Raw genomic sequence first — 12,383 nt, 5'->3', positions numbered from 1 at the left:
GAGGGCCTGGCAGGGTCCTGCAGGCAGAGCCCTGCAGGCAGAGCCCTGCAGGCAGAGCCCTGCAGGCAGAGAGGTGACCCTGGTGTGGCTCTGAGTGCTCGTGTGGAGAATGAGTTCTTCTCGTACGTCCCGTGTCCGTGTTCCTGGTCCGCACCGGGCAAGCTTGCGTGGAGTTTGGGAATGTTGCGGGGAAGGCCGTCCCGCCCAGAGCAGCTGGCTGTGGAAAGGCGCTAGTTTGCCCATGTGCTGGAAGCTCTGTGTGCAGCCTCTCGGGCAGGAGGACCCTTGGCTTCCTCCACTTGGAGACAGCGGCGGCGGCGACGTGCGAGGTCAGGGTCGTATCCCCGAGTCCCCCTGTGCGGCCCAGGCTGCAGGCAGGCCCCAGAGGGCTGGGCGGAGCGTGTGGCACCGTGCTGCTCTCTGGGCACCGGTGGAGGGGAGGGTGCCCGGTGCCGACGGCTTGCTACGTTGGGTTCGGCTCTTGTCGGTGTTGGCGCTTTTGTCTGTCATCCAACCCAGCCCTCCCTTCTGTCCTGCAGGTTCACCCCGTGGGCCGGAGGGCCCCAACCTTTCCGAGGACCAGACTGCGTGGCCTGCCCAGGGCGGCCCGTCGTCGCCCCAGCTGGGCACTGCACCTGGTCCCCCTTGGTGCCCTGTGCAACCTCGCCCCCCACCGCCAACTGCTCCACTCGGTAAGGGGAAAGCATAGTCCTCTGTTTCTTCCTGGAGTCACTGCAGAAAGAAGGGCAGATCGCTCTCCGGGGCTTCCCCGTGCACGGGCGGCCGTGACTGGGCTCACGGCCGTGTCCCTCTTGGTCCCTTAGCAGACTGCACTTGATGGACCGCGTCTTCCCGTCCTTCCCTGGGGAGGGAGGTGTCTGTTGTAGAGGGAAAGAGGGTCCTCTGATGGAGGGTAGACGTGTCGGTTCTGCACACGGGCTTTCAACAGACACCACGTTCCGGGCTCCCTGGAGGACAAGCCCGACCCTGTCACTGTCTGCAGCGAGTGGAGCCCTGACTTTCCACATCCGATGATCGGTTATGGAAGAAACACCCGAATCCGGGGCCTGTGGTCTCTTCAGTCAAGGTGTCCTGAGACCTGTCTCCCACTCGGTCTGATGTGAGACATAGTGTGATACGGGTAAGAAGGCCTCAAAAATCTGTTGCGCTTCAGCAAACTAACATGCTTTGTAAGGCAGTGAACCGTGAAAGAGTGTTTTGTATTTTATTTTATCTATGCCGAGAAGCTAGTTGACTCGGGGAATTACATAGGTTAGTGGTAAATAGAATGCTTGCTTAGCATGCCGAATTCCGTGTGCTCATCCCCGGTACCTCCATTTAAAAACAGAAGAAAATAAAAAACTAAAACAAGAGCAAACTTCAAATGTTAGAAATACATAGTGCGCAAACCCAACTTACATATCCATTTTTTTACGTGTTTTCCTCTTACTACTTGGTTTGAAATATATCCCAACTGTCACTTAAGCATTTTTTTCAGAAAATGCTCTAACCGTTTGGAAGTCTTTTCTGCCACTTTTGTTTTGACACATCCACGAACGGAGATAGACGCACATGGTGGATTTAATATTCATTCGTGAATATTCTCATTAATGTACCTGTAACTACATTTTACAGATGGTGTGTCAGTGCGCCACTTTACAGAAGAGAGAGGAAGAGAATCTTCCTGGGATGAGGTACAGTCTCTTGTTGTTAATGTCCTTGTGTGACTATATAAGTACCAGGGGATTCTGAGACATAAACCGGGGGTTGGTGTGAGTGTGCATCTCCACGTTTGCATCTGGTGATTAGAATTTTTGACTTATGCTTTTAACTTACAGTTTAGGATGTGATTCTCTGCTTAATGCCGTAAGACTGGATAAAGCACTTGTCTTCATTTTCCAGACTCACCTAGTGAAGCCAGTGTCTGTATGGGCATTCTTGTTTTCAGGGTCTTTCCCTTACAGTTCATTAGAGGATATTGAAAAGAAATTCATCCCTGGGAAAGTTAGGTGCATCTTGGTGTTGGTTCTTGTTTTAGCTGTCCTCACTTGAAATTAATTAAGTGATGTTTCATTTTCAAGGCAGCATGATTTGTCTTCCCATTCCACCGCCAGTAACAGTGGCCTAGTTTCCTTAATCCTTACGCTGTTTCCCACCTAGCTCTTTTTGCTCAGGGCTGCTCTTCCCCAAAGCCCCTCCACATCCACCTTCTGCGCTGGATCTCTCTTTTATGAAACAGTGCGGTCTTCCCAGCATTCCCTGAGCTATCCACGTGCAGCGGACTCTCTTGTCCTTTGTAGTGTTACTGTACCCGTTCCCCTCAGTTGCAGAGCTGTTGAAACTTTTTTGTTCTGATTTGTTTTCATGGATCCTGTGCCTCTGGCAGAACAGAGAGGAGAATCTGCCTTTTATTTGTACCACCAGCTTCTCCCAGGATAGGGCTTATGTTCTGATAACTTCGGTAAATAACAGTTGTCTACCTGAATGAATAAGTGTAGGCACATGATCTGAAGTTCGGTTCCTGATTTATCTTGCTTTGTGTTCCTAGGAAGGGGCGACTAAGCCTGAAATTACAAAACCGGAGTACGCTACTGGGACTGTAGAAGTGGCTCTGCAGGAGCTGACGGATCATAAAACACTGACCTCTGTTTGTGGAGCACACCTAGCTTGTTATACACTGGGTAAGTTAGTGAACGTGGCTGGCATTTCTTGTTCTCTGTGCCTAGAAACTAGTGTGCTCTGTGGGGAAGTGTATATGTAGCTGAGCAGTAGACAGAATGAGGGCTTAGCATGCAGGAGTTCCTGGGGTCAGTATCCAGTTCCTCCAAGAAACGAGTGTGATACGGGGAAGGAAGGAAGGAAGGAAGGCGCCAAAGGTTTTGTTTCGCTTCAGCAGTGTCTTCGCAGGAAAGCCTAATCCTCCATCCTTTTCTGTGGCTTTTAGCCGACACGGGACCTGGCGTGGCTCCGGTGTGTCCCGGCAGCGCCCGCCCACATGCGGCGGCCCCGGAGGCCCAGGAAGTGGGGTGGTCATGCTCTGTTGGGCCTCGTCCTGAGAAAGGTGATCTTCCCGTTCTCCCGGCAGCCGTTCCTGGCCTCGTCTGCAGACTGTGTGTCCTGTGACGGGTCTGGCTTGGCGTGTCGCTGCCTTTTTCAGACTCAAAACTCTTGCCCAGGAGCCAGTGGGCTGCTTCTCCCGGGAGCCCGTTGCCATGGCTGGTGCCTGCAGGAGCCATGAGGGAGTGCTTAGGAGCCGGGGCCCGCAGACTTTGACTGTGGGTTTCTCGAAGCAGCGTGAGAAGAGTGAGCACTCGCTCCACACTGACTTCTCCTGGCTCGGCTGACTCCTTCCTGACCTCCTGCACCTAGGGTTGCCCCTGGGTCACTGAGACGGATTTCTGTGTCGTCGTTCTTTTGACTGGTTTCCCGGCTCAGGCCAGGTGATTCTCCTGTTTAGAATGTCCATTCAGATCCTGGTAACTGGAAAAGGGGCAAAGCCCTACCTCCAGCTTTGTACAGTGTGCTTTGTGCAACTTGGAGTCTTCCTGGGTGTGGTAAATATCACAGCCCGACACTGTCTTTTCTCGGGAGGTAAGTGTGCCTTGGCCGCTGCCTCCAGTTGTACCCTGGGCAGAAAACCCTGGCTCTCGAGGATGGTGCGTTTGTAGTTGGGAATAGAAGCTGGAAGGGAAAGAGCCCGCCGTGAAAATGGCTCCTTCCCTGCGGGGGAATTCCGATGCGCACCAGAGTGCGTATGTTTTGTTTGTCCCCCACCATTAGCAGGGTCGGGCCTGCCCTGGAAGCTGTCAGAGCTGCTCGTCGGTCTCATGGCACACCGTGGGTATTTGCGCACGAGCTGGTACAGTCCCTTTGGTGTCAGGTGTGGGGTTGAGACTCCCCACGTCACTCTCCCGTAGAACGCATGTAGGGTGCGTTCCGTAGCGAACGAAAAATCCAGACGTCCCTGAGTATAGGGATGATTGTAGCGGACCCTGAGTCCCTTCTGAGGACAGCCTTGACCCCTCGGGAGCCCTTGGCCAGCTCCGCCGCAGGACTCCGGGATGCCCAGCTCCCCAGGGCTCTTTGCGCCCAGGGGAAGCCCCTGCGTGGAGGAGGAGGGCCCTTTGTGAGGAGGGGGAAGAGAGGGACTCGCAGGGTCCTGCAGGCAGAGGCCTGCAGGCAGAGCACTGCAGGATGAGCCCTGCAGGCAGAGCGGTGACCCTGTTGCGGCTCTGCTTGCTCATGTGAAGAATGAGCTCTTAACCTCCGTCCCGTGTCCGTGTTCATGGTCGGCGCCGGGCAAGCTTGCGTGGAGCTGGGGAAGGTGGCGGGGAGGGCCGTCCCGCCCAGAACGGCTGGCTGTTGGGAAGGCGCTAGTTTGCCCGTGTGCTGGAAGCTCTGTGTGCAGCCTCTCGGGCAGTAGGATCCTTGGATTCCTCCAATTGTATACAGCGGCGGCGACGACGTGCGGCTTCAGGGTCATATCCCCGTGTCCCCCTGTGCGGCCCAGGCTGCAGGCAGGCCCCAGAGGGCTGCGCTGTTCGTGTGGCAACGTGTTGCTCTCTGGGCACCCGGTGGAGGGGAGGGTGCCCGTTGCGGACGGCTGCTGCGTTGGGTTACGGATCTTGTCGGTGTTGGCGCTTTTGTCTGTCATCCAACCCAGCCCTCCCTTCTGTCCTGCAGGTCACCCCGTGGGCTGGAGGGCCCCAAATTTTCCGAGGACCAGCCTGCGTGGCCTGCCCTGGGTGCGGCCCTTCGTCGCCCAGCTGGGCACCTGCACCTGGTCCCCCTTGGTGCCCTGTGCAACCTCGCCCCCCACCGCCAACTGCTCCACTCGGTAAGAGGAAAGCATAGTCCTCTGTTTCTTCCTGGAGTCACTGCAGAAGAAGGGCAGATCGCTCTCCGGGGATTCCCCGTGCACGGGCGGCCGTGACTGGGCTCACGGCCGTGTCCCTCTTGTCCCTTAGCAGACGCACTTGATGGACCGCGTCTTCCCCGTCCTGCCCTGGGGAGGGAGGTGTCTGTTGTATAGGGAAAGAGGGTCCTGTGACGGAGGGCAGACGTGTCGGTTCTGCACACGGGCCTTCAACAGACACCACGTTCCGGGCTCCCTGGAGGGCAAGCCCGAACCTGTCATTGTCTGCAGCGAGTGGAGCCCTGACCTTCCACAGCCGATGATCGGTTATGGAAGACACACCCAAACCCGGGGCCTGTGGTCTCTTCAGTCAAGGGTCCTGAGACCTGTCTCCCACTCGGTCTGATGTGAGACATAGTGTGATACGTGTAAGAAGGCCACAAAGATCTTTTGCGCTTCAGCAAACTAACATATTTTGTAAGGCAGTGAACCGTGAAAGTGTGTTTTGTATTTTATTTTATCTATGCCGAGAAGCTAGTTGACTCGGGGAATTACATATGTTAGTGGTAAATAGAATGCTTGCTTAGCATGCCGAAATCCGTGTGCTCATTCCCGGTACCTCCATTTAAAAACAGAAGAAAACAAAAAACAAAAACAAGAGCAAACTTCAAATGTTAGAAATACATAGTGCGCAAATCCAACTTCCATATCCATTTTTTTACGTGTTTTCCTCTTACTACTTGGTTTGAAATATATCTCAACCGTGACTTAAGCATTTTTTTCAGAAAATGCTCTAACTCTTTGAAAGTATTTTCTGCCACTATTATTTTGACACATCCACGAACGGAGAGAGACGCCCATGGTGGTTTTTATATACATTCGTGTATATTCTAATTAATGTACCTGTAACAACGTTTTACAGATGGTGTGTCAGTACGCCACTTTACAGAAGAGAGAGGAAGAAATCTTCCTGGGATGAGGTACAGTCTCTTGTTGTTAATGTCCTAGTGTGACTATATAAGTACCAGGGGATTCTGAGACATAAACCGTGGGTTGGTGTGAGTGTGCATCTTCACGTTTGCATCTGCTAATGAGAATTTTTGACTTATGCTTTTAACTTACAGTTTAGGATGTGATTCTGTGCTTAATGCCGTAGGACTGGATAATGCACTTGTGTTCATTTTCCAGACTCACCTAGTGAAGCCAGTGTCTGAATGGGCATTCTTGTTTTCAGGGACTTTCCCTTACAGTTCATTAGAGGATAATGAAAAGAAATTCATCCCTGGGAAAGTTAGGTGCATCTTGGTGTTGGTTCTTGTTTTAGCCGTCCTCACTTGAAATTAATTAAGTGATGTTTCATTTTCAAGGCAGCATGTTTGTCTTCCCATTCCACCGCCAGTAACAGTGGTCTAGTTACCTTAATGCCTTACGCTGTTTCACACCTGCTCCTTTTACTCAGGCTGCCCTTTCCCAAAGCCCCTCCACATCCCCCCTCTGCGCTGGATCTCTCTTTTACGAAACAGTGCGGTCTTCCCAGCATTCCCTGAGCTATCCATGTGCAGCGGACTCTCCTGTCCTTTGTGGCGTTACTGTACCCATTCACCTCAGTTTTAGAGCTGTTGAAACTTTTCTGTGCTGATTTGTTTTCATGGATCCTGTGCCTCTGGCAGAACGGAGAGAAGAAACTTCCTTTTATTTGTACCACCAGCTTCTCCCAGGATAGGGCTTATGTTCTGATAGCTTCGGTAAATAACAGTTGTCTACCTGAATGAATAAGCGTAGGCACATGATCTGAAGTTCGGTTCCTGATTTATCTTGTTTTGTGTTCCTAGGGAGGGGCGACTAAGCCCGAAATTACAAAACCGGAGTACGCTACTGGGACTGTAGAAGTGGCTCCGCAGGAGCTGACGGATCATAAAACACTGACCTCTGTTTTTGGAGCACACGGAGCTTATTATACACTGGGTAAGTTAGAGAACGTGGCTGGACATTCTTGTTCTCTGTGCCTAGAAAATAGTGTGCTCTGGGGGGAAGGGTATATGTAGCTCAGCAGTAGAGAGAATGCGGGCTTAGCATGCAGGAGTTCCTGGGGTCAGTATCCAGTTCCTCCAAGAAACGAGTGTGATACGGGAAAGGAAGGAAGGAAGGAAGGCGCAAATTTTTGTTTCGCTTCAGCAGTGTCTTCGCAGGAAAGCCTAATCCTCCATTCTTTTCTGTGGTTATTAGCCGACGCGGGAACTAGCGCGGCTCCGGTGTGGCCCGGCAGCGCCTGCCGACCTGCGGCGGCCCTGGAGGCCCAGAGAAGTGGGGTGGTCATGCTCTGTTGGGCCTCGTCCTGGGAAAGGTGATCTTCCCGTTCTCCCGGCAGCCGTTCCTGGCCTCGTCTGCAGACTGTGTGTCCTGTGACGGGTCTGGCGTGGCGTGTCGCTGCCTTTTTCACGACTCAAAACTCTTGCCCAGGAGGCAGTGGGCTGCTTCTCCCGGGAGCACGTCGCATTGGCTGGTGCCTGCAGGAGCCATTAGGGAGAGCTTAGGAGCCGGGGCACGCAGACTTTGACTGTGTGTTTCTCGAAGCAGCGTGAGGAGAATGAGCCCTCGCTCCACACTGACTTCTCCTGGCTCGGCTGACTCCTTCCTGACCTCCTGAACCTAGGGTTGCTCCTGGGTCACTGAGACGGATTTCTGTGTCGTCGTAATTTTGACTGGTTTCCCGGCTCAGGCCAGGAGATTCTCCTGTTTAGAATGTCCATTCAGATCCTGGTAACTGGAAAAGGAGCAAAGCCCTCCCTCCAGCTTTGTACGGTGTGCTTTGTGCAACTTGGTGTCTTCCTGGGTGTGGTAAACGTTCACAGCCCGACACTGTCTTTTCTCGGGAGGTAAGTGTGTCTTGGCCGCTGCCTCCAGGTGTACCCTGGGCAGAAATGCCTGGCTCTCGTAGATGGTGCGTTTGTAGTAGGGAATAGAGGCTGGGTGGGAAAGAGCCCGCCGTGAAAATGCCTCCTTCCCTGCGGGGGAATTCCAATGCGAACCAGAGTGCTTATTTTTTGTTTGTCCCCCACCCTGCGCCGGGTCGGGCCTGCCCTGGAAGCTGTCAGAGCTGCTCGTCGGACTCATGGCACACTGTGGTGTTTTGCGCACGAGCTGGTACAGTCCCTTTGGTGTCAGTTGTGGGGTTGAGACTCCCCAAGTCAGTCTCCCGTAGAACGCATGTAGGGTGAGTTACGTAGCGAAAGTAAAATCCATACGTCCCTGAGGATAGGGATGATTGTAGCGGAGCCTGAGTCCCTTCTGAGGACAGCCTTGTCCCCTCGTGAACCCTTGGCCAGCTCCGCCGCAGACTCCTGGATGCCCAGTTCCCCAGGCACCTTTGCGACCAGGGGCAGCCCCTGAGTGGAGGAGGAGGGCCCTTTTTGAGGAGGGGGAAGAGAGGGCCTGGCAGGGTCCTGCAGGCAGAGCGGTTACCCTGGTGCGGCTCTGCTTGCTCGTGTGGAGAATGAGCTCTTTACGTCCGTCCCGTGTCCGTGTTCCTGGTCCGCGCCGGGAAAGCTTGCGTGGAGCTGGGGAAGGTGGCGGGGAGGGCCGTCCCGCCCAGAGCGGCTGGCTGTTGGGAAGGCGCTAGTTTGCCCGTGTGCTGGAAGCTCTGTGTGCAGCCTCTCGGGCAGGAGGACCCTTGGTTTCCTCCACATGGAGACAGCGGCGGCGTCGGCGACGTGCGGCGTCAGGGTCGTATCCCCGTGTCCCCCTGTGCGGCCCAGGCTGCAGGCAGGCCCCAGAGGGCTGGGCGGAGTGTGTGGCACCGTGCTGCTCTCTGGGCACCCGGTGGAGCGGAGGGTGCCCGTTGCCGACGGCTGCTGCTTTGGGTTTCGGCTCTTGTCGGTGTTGGCGCTTTAGTCTGTCATCCAACCCAGCCCTCCCTTCTGTCCTGCAGGTCACCCCGTGGGCCGGAGGGCCCCAACTTTTCCGAGGACCAGCCTGCGTGGCCTGCCCAGGGTGCGGAACTTCGTCGTCCAGCTGGGCACCTGCACCTGGTCCCCCTTGGTGCCATGTGCAACCTCGCCCACCACCGCCAGTTGCTCCGCTCGGTAAGAGGAAAGCATTGTCCTCTGATTCTTCCTGAAGTCACTGCAGAAGAGGGGCAGATCGCTCTCCGGGGCTTCCCCGTGCACGGGCGGCCGTGACTGGGCTCACGGCCGTGTCCCTCTGGTCCCTTAGCAGACGCACTTGAACGACCGCGTCTTCCCCTTCCTTCCCTGGGGAGGGAGGTGTCTGTTGTAGAAGGAAAGAGGGTCCTCTGACGGAGGGCAGATGTGTCGGTTCTGCACACGGGCCTTCAACAGACACCACGTTCCGTCTTCCCTGGAGGACAAGCCCGCCCCTGTCACTGTCTGCAGCGAGTGGAGCCCTGAAATTCCACAGCCGATGATCGGTTATAGAAGACACACCCGAACACGGGGCCTGTGTTCTCTTCAGTCAAGGGTCCTGATACCTGTCTCCCAGTCGGTCTGATGTGAGACTCAGTGTGATATGGTGAAGAAGGCCTCAAAGATCTTTTGCGCTTCAGCAAACTAACATGTTTTGTAAGGCAGTGAACCGTGAAAGAGTGTTTTGTATTTTATTTTATCTATGCCGAGAAGCTAGTTGACTCGGGGAATTACATAGGTTAGTGGTAAATAGAATGCTTGCTTAGCATGCCGAATTCCGTGTGCTCAATCCCGGTACCTCCATTTTAAAACAGAAGAAAAGAAGAAACAAAAACAAGAGCAAACTTCAAATGTTAGAAATACATAGTGCGCAAACCCAACTTCCATATCCATTCTTTTTACGTGTTTTCCTCTTACTACTTGGTTTGAAATATATCCCAACCGTGACTTAAGCATTTTTTTCAGAAAATGCTCATAGTCTTTTAAAGTCTTTTCTGCCACTTTGGTTTTGACACATCCATGAACGGAGATAGACGCACATGGTGGTTTTAATATACATTCGTGAATATTCTCATTAATGTTCCTGTGACAACATTTTACAGATGGTGTGTCAGTGCGCCACTTTACAGAAGAGAGAGGAAGAGAATCTTCCTGGGATGAGGTACAGTCTCTTGTTTTTAATGTCCTTGTGTGTCTATATAAGTACCAGGGGATTCTGAGACATAAACAGGGGGTTGGTGTGAGTGTGCATCTTCACGTTTGCATCTGCTGATGAGAATTATTGACTTATTCTTTTAACTTAAAGTTTAGGATGTGATTCTGTGCTTAATGCCGTAGGACTGGATAATGCACTTGTGTTCATTTTCCAGACTCACCTAGTGAAGCCAGTGTCTGTATGGGCATTCTTGTTTCACGGTCTTTCCCTTACAGTTCATTAGAGGATATTGGAAAGAAATTCATCCCAGGGAAAGTTAGGTGCATCTTGGGGTTGGTTCTTGTTTTAGCCGTCCTCACTTAAAATTAATTAAGTGAAGGTTCATTTTAAATGTAGCATGATATGTCTTCCCATTCCACCGCCAGTAACAGTGGTCTAGTTTCCTTAATGCCTTACGCTGTTTCACACCTGCTCCTTTTACTCAGGCTGCCCTTCCCCAAAGCCCCTCCACATCCCCCCTCTGCGATGGATCTCTCTTTTACGAAACAGTGCTGTCTTCACAGCATTCCCTGAGCTATCCACGTGCAGCGGACTCTCCGTACTTTGTGGCGTTACTGTACCCGTTCACCTCAGTTGAAGAGCTGTTTGAAACTTTTCTGTGCTGATTTGTTTTCATGGATCCTGTGCCTCTGGCAGAACAGAGAGGAGAATCTTCCTTTATTTGTACCACCAGCTTCTCCCAGGAGGGCTTAGGTTCTGATAGCTTCGGTAAAAAACAGTTGTATCCTGACTGATGAATAAGCGTAGGCCACATGATCTGAAGTTCGGTTCCTGATTTATATTGTTTTGTGTTCCTAGGAAGGGCGACTAAGCCCGAAATTACAAAAAAGAGTACGCTACTGGGACTGTAGAAGGGCTCCGCAGGAGCTGACGGATCATAAACACTGACCTCTGTTTGTGGAGCACACCTGCTTGTTATTTACACTGGGTAAGTTAGTGAACTGGCTGGCATTTCTTGTTCTCTGTGCCTAGAACTAGTGTGCTCTGTGGGAAGTGTATATTGTAAGCTGAGCAGTAGACAGAATGCGGGCTCTTAGCATGCAGGAGTTCCTGGGGTCAGTATCCAGTTCCTCCAAGGAACGAGTGTGTGATACGGGGAAGGAAGGAAGGAAGGAGCCGCAAGGTTTTGTTTCGCTTCAGCATTGTCTTCGCAGGAAAGCCTAATCCTCCCATCCTTTTCTGTGGCTTTTAGCCGACACGGACCTGGCGTGGCTCCGGTGGTCCCGCAGCGCCCGCCCACATGCGGGCGGCCCCAGAGCCCAGGGAAGTGGGTGGTCATGCTCTGTTGGGGCCTCGTCCTGAAGATGAGAAGGTGATCTTACCGTTCTCCCGGCAGCCGTTCCTGGCCTCGTCTGCGACGTGGTGTCCTGTGACGGGTCTGGCTTGGCGTGTCGCTGCCTTTTTCAGACTCAAACTCTTGCCCAGGAGCCAGTGGGCTGCTTCTCCCGGAGCCCGTTGCCATGGCTGGTGCCTGCAGGAGCCATGAGGGAGTGCTTAGAGCCGGGGCCCGCAGACTTGACTGTGGGTTTCTCGAAGCAGCGTGAGAAGAGTGAGCACTCGCTCCACACGACTTCTCTGGCTCGGCTGACTCCTTCCTGACCTGCACCTAGGGTGCCCCTGGGTCACAGAGAGGATTTCTGTGTCGTCGTTCTTTTGACTGGTTTCCCGGCTCAGGCCAGGTTGATTCTTCGTTTAGAATGTCCATTCAGATCCTGGTAACTGGAAAAGGGGCAAAGCCCTACCTCCAGCTTTGTACGTGTGCTTTGTGCAACTTGGGTCTTCCTGGGTGGTGGTAAATTCACAGCCAGACCTGTCTTTTCTCGGGAGGTAAGTGTGCCTTGGCCGCTGCCTCCAGTTGTACCCTGGGCAGAAAAAACCTGGCTCTCGAGGATGGTGCGTTGTAGTCGGGAATAGAAGCTGGAAGGGAAAGAGCCCGCCGTGAAAATGGCTCCTTCCTGCGGGGGGAATTCCTATGCGCACCAGAGTGCGTAGTTTTGTTTGTCCCCACATTAGCAGGGTCGGGCCTGCCCTGGAAGCTGTCAGAGCTGCTCGTCGGTTCATGGCACACCGTGGTATTTGCGCAGAGCTGGACCAGTCCCTTTGAATGTCGGTGTGGGGTTGAGACTCCCCACGTCACTCTCCGTAGAACGCATGAAGGGTGCGTTCCGTAGCGAACGAAAAATCCAGACGTCACTGAGTAGGGATGATTGTAGCGGACCCTGAGTCCCTTCTAGGACAGCCTTGACCCCCTCGGAGCCCTTGGCCAGCTCCGCCGCAGGACTCCGGGATGCCCAGCTCCCCAGGGCTTTTGCGCCCAGGGAGCCCTGCGTGGAGGAGGAGGGCCCTTTTGGAGGAGGGGAAGAGAAGAGGGACTCCGCAGGGTCCTGCAGGC

The 12,383-nt window shown here is 53.5% G+C and overlaps 2 long non-coding RNA genes across 2 annotated transcripts in view; one reads left to right on the top strand and one right to left on the bottom strand.

Moving 5' to 3' along the window:
- The window catches only part of LOC116661769, a 2,362-nt gene extending 674 nt beyond the window's left edge, over window positions 1-1,688 (top strand). Inside the window, exons 2-3 of the long non-coding RNA XR_004317733.1 lie at window positions 540-692; window positions 1,636-1,688. This is a non-coding gene — a long non-coding RNA (uncharacterized LOC116661769). The remainder of the gene's footprint in view (window positions 1-539; window positions 693-1,635) is intronic.
- Window positions 1-12,383, bottom strand: part of LOC116661764 — a 27,309-nt gene that overhangs the window by 896 nt on the left and 14,030 nt on the right. The window lies entirely within an intron of this gene.

Source organism: Camelus ferus, chromosome 36 (assembly GCF_009834535.1).
Source record: "Camelus ferus isolate YT-003-E chromosome 36, BCGSAC_Cfer_1.0, whole genome shotgun sequence".
Classification (NCBI taxonomy): Eukaryota; Metazoa; Chordata; class Mammalia; order Artiodactyla; family Camelidae; genus Camelus; species Camelus ferus.
This window is presented reverse-complemented; position numbering and strand designations above follow the sequence as displayed.